The sequence below is a fragment of the Phascolarctos cinereus genome, unplaced genomic scaffold, assembly GCF_003287225.1.
Source record: "Phascolarctos cinereus isolate Bilbo 61053 unplaced genomic scaffold, phaCin_HiC Scaffold_9;HRSCAF=440, whole genome shotgun sequence".
In the NCBI taxonomy this organism is placed as follows: domain Eukaryota; kingdom Metazoa; phylum Chordata; class Mammalia; order Diprotodontia; family Phascolarctidae; genus Phascolarctos; species Phascolarctos cinereus.
The window spans coordinates 163,577,127-163,585,057 of record NW_027556402.1 but is presented as its reverse complement, the minus strand read 5'-3'; the positions used below and the strand labels follow the sequence as shown (position 1 = coordinate 163,585,057).

Sequence of the window (7,931 nt, the reverse complement as noted above, 5' to 3'; positions counted from 1 at the left end):
ATTTAATCTTTAACAACTCTAGATAACTCTCTAAGGGGAGTTAATGATGTACTGACAAGTGGTTTTCAAGCCTCTGTAAGGACATCTCCAGGGAGGGGGAACCTAAAAGGGAAGTGGGCTACCCCAGGAACAAATGGTAATGTTTTCATACCCCTCAAAATGCAATTGTGCATATTTTTCTTGATACTTTGATCTTGATCTTGAAGGTTGATGTTTCTTTAAGACTCAGTGAATTTCTGGGAGACAACTTCATTCCCTTTGTGCATCTAATGACCTCTTCTTCTAGCTTCTAGTCATCCATTTAGTCTAATAACCACCATCTGAAAATAATCTTGGCATACATAAAAGTGGCAATTGATAGAATTGCAAGTGAGTATTCCTGTACTGTGTATTCATGTGGGTGTGTGGGGTAGGTATAGAGGTATATTTGTGCACACATACACATATCTATATGTGTATAAACACAGACACATTCAAAGGATACCTGTACAAAGTCTGAATCAGACAATCTCTTAAGAAGGCTAGCACTTCCTGCTAATTAGAAGGAGATTAAGATTCCCTCGAGGTACCCTGTCAATCATACTTCATCAAAATGACCAGTGAAGCAAAGTTTCCCTCATATGGGTTTAATAAAATATAAAATTTGAATTTTTTTCCTTTTCACACATCAAGAGAATGAGGGCAATTATGCCTCTCAGTAAATATTCTCTAACCCAAATAGACAAATTGATCCATGAACTTACAGTTATTGGTTTCACAGGCAAATTTGACAAGAACATCATCTTATTTTTTGTCATGGTCACATAATGCATGAGCTATAGCTATTTTTTCATTTGGATGAGCAGATAGCTTATACAGATCTCAGAAAAGCGTGCTGCTTTCTCCCAAAAGTCTCAGGTTTCATTGTTTGCAAAACCCTGGGCTTTTATGAGATTTGTTCTCTTAGATCTGTCTGTTACAAATCTCTTGTTATGTTATTTTGCTTTCTTGGGGACTGTTTTTGGCCCTGTGTTGTCAGAGAAACAAAAGAAATTAATCTTTTGCAAAATACAAAATATGCTCACTATTAACACATATTAATTTCTATATAGCAATATAAGTTGTCATATGATTTCTGTATTTGTATAAATTTGTGTAAATTTGTATATGTGGATATACATATATGCTCATGTATATCCACATATATATATATATATATATATATATATATATATATGTAACTAAACTTTGAAGTGATCCCTAAATGGTATATTAGATAGAGTATTGGACTTGAAGTTACAAAGAACTGAGTTTACTTCCTGTCTCAAATTATTGTTATCTAGAAGTGTAGGAATTGGACTAGTTGATCTCCAAGGTAATTTTCAGTTCCAAAATAACCTTATTCTATGACTCTGCATTCATACCCATAGCCCATACTTCAACTATCCAAAGTATTTTCCATTTACCCTGTAAGATCTTTGTTGTAGAGTATTAGCCCTTCTATTTTGTCCCTTAACACATCATGACAAGTTTATTTCACACTCTTAAGATCACACTCTTCCTCCAGCCGAAGAAGTCCATTTTTATTTCCTATCTCTCTTATGGTTTTTAAAACTTTCTTGTACCCCACTCCTTATCATTTAGTATGTGATTTCATGCATGCCATTTAAATACTTTAAAACTGTTTCCTAACCTAAAAATGGGGATAACATTGAATATTTCTTCAGCTTTATTGTAAAAGCAAAATGAAACAAGGCACACACATAAATTTTTAAAATCATGTATCTTTATATCAACACCCAACTCAGCCTCCCAGAGCAAGGCAGACTTTCTCTGAGGATTCTAGGGGCATTACCAAGGAAAAGGAGATAAGTTTCTCTATTCCTCTCAACTAAAGTCCTCATTCTGGAATGTTCTCCCCCGTGTTAATGACCAGTGGTAAGTACCACAGTTACATTTAATCAATTAATATCAAATTACTTTTGAAATGGGATATTTACTATAGAAATAATAATAATAATAATAAAAATAAAAGCACAAATATCTCTCTACCACCTGGGTTCACATTTCTCCCATGACACCTAAAGGAGAGTTACTTTAGACTTAAAAGAATTTATATTCTGTTAGATAAGATTTGCCCCAACAAGTTCACTTCCAAATGTAGTGTTGCCAATGATTAACTGAATTTGCATTTCTGCTAATGCTTATTTGGACCAGGTGTGTCCGTAGGGACTTTAATTCTTGCCATCTGGCTTCTGTCGTATCCTCTAATGGACTCTACTCCAAGACTTCTAGTAGATCCCTCTCATAACTTTTCAAAACTCACAAGGTTGTAGCCAAATCCTAAATTCTTCACCTAAAATCAGGAAAGAATAGATACAATAAAGATAGAAACAACAAGGGGCCCATGGACCAACAGGCTACCTTGGCATCATCAGGGAGGGAGGGATAGAAGCAGCATTTAATAAGTACCGGCTACATGCCAGAGACTGAACTAGGTGCTTTACAATCCTCATGCAAACCCTGAAGGGTAGGTCTGAGGGTTCTCACTCCACTGTACGCTCAGTCCTTCTTTGTCTCCTTACTTGACCACAGCCAGGCAGAAAAGAGATCAAATCAAAGGCCTCACTTTAGCTGTTGAATGTCTTTTGAATGCACATTAGTCCTGGCTGTGGGGTGAATAAAAAGGTCTGTACACTTATCACATATTTAGCAGTCCATAACTAGCTACAGAGCATCTAAGTATGCTCCAACAACACAACATATAAGGAAAACAGACACTACAGAACAGTTCCTGCTGTTGCTGCTGCTGCTTTTGTCTTGGGCATTTTAGAAAATATATCTCAGTGTATTTGGATGGGTAGAGGCTGAATCTATGCCTCCACTTTGCTGCTGAAATTCCATTTATTAGACTTAATTTCATAATGTTTTTAACCCATTTTTCACATCTTTGGTTCAGAATGGCATGTCTCTCCAGCAATTTAAGTGCCTAATAAAAAGTCCAAAGTGTAAAATCCTCTTTTTTTTCCTCTTGCTGCTGCTACTCCTATAGGCTGTTCTTTTTTTTTCTTTTTCTTTTTTTTTAAACGAAGCTGCAAACAGGGTATTTCTTGTAATTCAAGAGGCAGGCTTTCCAGCCTCATCCACATGGGGTATTTGCACCTCACCCTTCATACATCTCTTTATACATGCATTTGGATATATTTACATATATCCCTCCATGCAAAAATATGCATTCACACTGAACCCTATTTTATATATATATATATGTATATATATATACATATATATATACATATATATATAATATACATATATATATATAATATGTGTATGTTATATATACATATGCACTATATATAACATATAGACATATGTACATATGTATACACACATACACACACACATATATATATATATATACACATATATATATGTGTGTGTATATATATATATATTATATACAATTTCTATCCTTAAGAAATATATAATCTTATGCAGAAAGAAAATGTATCCAAATATAAAACAACTCTGGAACAAGAAAATGGAGTACTAAATGGGTTGGTACTGAAGTCAGAGAAGTTCAAAATCACAAGGACTGGAATTCTCAGGGAAGGATCATGGAAATTATAAAGAAAAAGATGGTCCTTAAAGAATGAGAAAAATAATAAAATGTAATACTTTTAACATGCATATATATATCTATAATATAAAATTATAACTATTATATATTAAGATAAATCCCATATTGTAATATAAAGAATCTATTTATTAAAAGTGATATAATAATGATATGACATAAAATACTTCCTATTATTTAATGTTTGTTATTTTTCATGATTTAAGGCCTAGCTTCATCTTGATCTCTTCCCTGATAATTCCAATACTTGCTCATCCTGTGTTTTTTCTGACTTAAGGATGACACAGTTTAATCCTCTGTTACACATTTTCTTGCTCCAAAATTCTTTTTCATTTAGGTAAATTTTCTTCTCAGAAAAATTACATTCTTCATAAGGATGGAGATCAGAATTTTAAGGTGTAGTCACAACTTCACTTGATCCATAAAGCCTTCTCTAAACTATCTAATGTATACTTTTCCTCCTCTGAATTCTTATAGGATTTATATATGTAAATGAGAGATATTGACAAAACATATATTACATATTATGTATAATAAGTCAGTAACTTTAGGTTGTTATTTTTACTTAAATATGAGCTATATCCATAACCAGACTGTAACTTGAGAACAGGGACCACATCTTATATTTTAAAGTCCCTAAAACACAATTTCCTACAGATTTGCATGTGTTATATTCTCAATAATTGTTGAAAGTGTTGATCAGTTGATTGATATACTGGAAGGAATCATGTAGACAAGAAGATGACACATGATTCATTGATTTTTGCTAAAGCATCTTCATCTACACATATTTAACAACTGAAAAACTCAAATGAAGTGGGATGGAATTGTTGAAATGCAAAATTCAAGCCTTATCTAAAGGAAAGAAATGTAAGAAGAAGAGACTTTCATGAAGGAGAATCTTGAAGCTGTGCATAACCTTTCATTCAGATCCATCTGTGAGTCAAAAAGGAAGTAGACACTGAATGTTGGAAAGAGAAAGAGAAAGTGTTTTTCTTAACTTGAAACTGAACCAATGTGGTAAAATGGATATTTGAGTCAAGATTAATAATAATGAACAAACATTATATAAGAGCCAGTGGAAACACAAAGGGAAAATGAAATAGTCCCTATGCTGAAGATTACATTATATCAGGGAAGACAGCATAACAACTCTGGGGTGTGAGTATATAATTCAAAAACTCAAGTACACTCTGAGACAGTTACACTGATATCCACCCTAATAGCTCATTTTCTTATTCATTCTCCAAAGGTTCAAAGAAAATCTTGTGGATACTCTGGTGGGTACACTAAGAAATTATGAAAATTACAGAAATTTTAAATCTAATTGGCTTGGTTCTTATCCCAGAGTACATTATGGAAATCTGTTCTTCAATGGCACAGATATCCCTCTCTTAATTTCAAGCCATGAATTTGTACTCTTGGACAATATCACTGTAAATAGCTCTGTAACTTATTACTGGTATCAAGTAAAATAAAAATTCAGGTAAGCATTCAATACCCTGGGACATAGGTGCTATTGTTATTAATATATATATATATATATATATATATATATATATATATATATATATATATATATATATATATATATATATATATATATATATATCAGTTCTCTCTCTCTCTTTCTTTCCATATATATGTGTATGTGTATTTGTGTGTGTATGCATGTATGCATGTTTATATGTATGTGATATATATGAAATGGTGTCCCACTCTTACAAATCACTTTCTGTAAAGCTAGTAAGACTTATATTGTGTATGTAAGGCTATTAAAATTCTCTTCCTTTCTATAAAAATTTTTAAAGAAAGGAAGCTACCTAGGTTCCCATGACCCTTCTAAGATCTGAAAGTCTCTTTAAGTAGATAAACTTCCTGTTATTCAGATGTCTTATTTTTTTTCAATCAATAGACATAAATATTATTCATGTCCTTAACATTAAGGAAGGATGTAAAATCTATTTATCTTGCACCTGAAAATTGTAAGAGAAATCTTTTGAAAATTTCTGCTTGGTGCCTCATAATAAAACTTTATTAAATATATGCTAGTGAATATTATTAAGTGTTTTCAGTAATTCTAAATAACCCTATTATCTGAAGCATCTTTGGAAGCTTTCAGAATACTTTGATGAACTGCTGGGGAAATTTTATTGTAGACATAGTGACAAAGTGAGAGCTAGAAGGAGCCTTAGAAACAATCTGGTTCAGCCCCTTCATTTTACAGATGACAAGAGCACTGGAGTCATGAGTGATGTCACACAGATAATTAGGCTGGTATTGTGAGATTTAAATTCAGGGCATCTGTAAAATGAGCTGGAGAAGGAAATGGCAAACCTTGCAGTATCTTTGCCAAGAAAATCCCAACTGGGATCACAAAGAGACAGGCATGACTAAAAATGACTGAGTTGTGCCAGTTAGTGAGGAAGTATACCATTTTGTTCTTTCTTATTTGAGTGTTCTTGCCAACCGGGTCCCTAAGGTTCTGGAGTGTGTGTTTTAAAAATGTAACATATTTTGGGGCAGCTAGGTGGCCCAGTGGATAGAGTACCAGCCCTGGATTCAGGAGGACCTGCGTTCAAATCCGACCTTAGACACATAACACTTACTAGCTGTGTGACCTTGGGCAAGTCACTTCACCCCATTGCCTAGCTTAAAAAAAAAGTAACATATTTGAAAAGTGTGCAGTCTTTTACTTTTAATATATTTTCATTTATTTCATTAAATATTTTAACTAATTTTTTAAAATTTTACATTCATGAACTTGTGGAAGGAGTACATGCTGAGGGATTCCCAAGAAGTTCCAGGGCGAGAACATCAAGTGGGCCCGCTGCCCAAGCAAGGAAGGCCGAGGCCAAAGCATCAGCTGATGCCAAAGCGGTAGCAGGAACTGGACGATGCTTATTCGAAAGATGATGACAAACACGTCGTGAGGAAGGAGCAGAGGAAGGAGGAGAAGGAGAAGCGCCTTCTACAGCACCTGGAAAGGAAGAAAGAAAGAATTGCAGAGACCGCTGGAAGAAGACACCAAGCTAAAGGGGAAGTCGCCCAAGCCCCTGACCGCAGGCAAAGTGACTGGGGCCCAGATAGAGGAGACGCTCCGCAGAAACCACCAACAGAAGGAGAGTGAGGAGACAGTGGACAAACCAAAAAGTCACCTTGAAGTACCCTTGGAGGAGGACGTCAATCGCCGCGTCCCCGAGGAGGGGAGCGTGGAAACCAGAACGATCAAAGATGCCATAGTTGTCCTCCGTGTTAATGATGACTCTGACCGCCGCCCGGAGAGCCGCAGGAAAGCTGCTTTTACTACCTCTGAGGAGCTGCACCTGCCAAGACTGAAGAAGGAGAAACCCAGCATGCGTCTATCTCAGCTGAAACAGCCGTTGAAGAAGGAGTGGATGAGGTCCCCTGACAACCCCATGATCCAGCAGAGCGTGGTCTACAATGCCCAGAATAGATCTTGTGGAACAGAAACAAGCAGAGGAAGAGAGGGGATCCATCCTAGTCGGCACCACTGGATCTCAGGCCCTGAGATTTAGAATTTTGGGGGATGAGGAAGAACAGTTCCAGATAGAACCAATGGAATTTTTTAAACACATTTCCCTCCCGTTTTCAGCACTACTGATTAAAAGAGCTGTCACCTCTTTAAAAACATTCTTTTTTTTTAAATTTTGAGTTCCAAATTCTCTTCCTCCCTCCTTCCACTCTTCTACCCCAATTAGAAGGAAAATAATATATGGATTGTATATAAGAATCATGCAAAACATATTTCCATATTAGCTATGTTGAAAAAGAAAACACATGCAAAAAACTCAAGAAAAATAAAGAAAATATTTAAAAATGAAGAGGATGCTTCAATAAGCACTCAAGAGTCCTTTAGTTCTCTCTCTGAAGGTGGTTAGCATTTTTCACCAAGGGTCCTTTGGAATTTTCTTGGATCTTTGTCTTCTCGGAGGAGCTTTTTCATAGCTGATTATCCTTAAATATTAGGCTCACTTTACTGTAGGGTCAGTTTGGATGAGTCTCTCCAGATTTTCTGGAACCATCAATGCTAGTCATTTCTTATAGCACAAAATTATTCCATTATGATCATATACCACAACTTGTTCAGCCATTCCCTCAACTGATAGACTTCTTTGACACTGCAAAAAAAAAAAAAGCTGCTATAAATATTCTTGTACAAATATTTTGGTTCCCCTTTTCTTTTATCTCTTTGGAATAGAGATCTGGTACTTGTATTGCTGAATTAAAATGTATGCACAGTTGTATAACCCTTTGTTTGTAGTTACAAATGGTTCCATGGAATGGTTGA

At 35.1% G+C, this 7,931-nt stretch overlaps 1 pseudogene; it reads left to right on the top strand.

Moving 5' to 3' along the window:
* The first annotated feature begins 1,907 nt into the window (after nucleotides 1-1,907).
* On the top strand, nucleotides 1,908-7,286 carry LOC110213164 (coiled-coil domain-containing protein 124 pseudogene; annotated as a pseudogene).
* The last annotated feature ends 645 nt before the right edge of the window (nucleotides 7,287-7,931 follow it).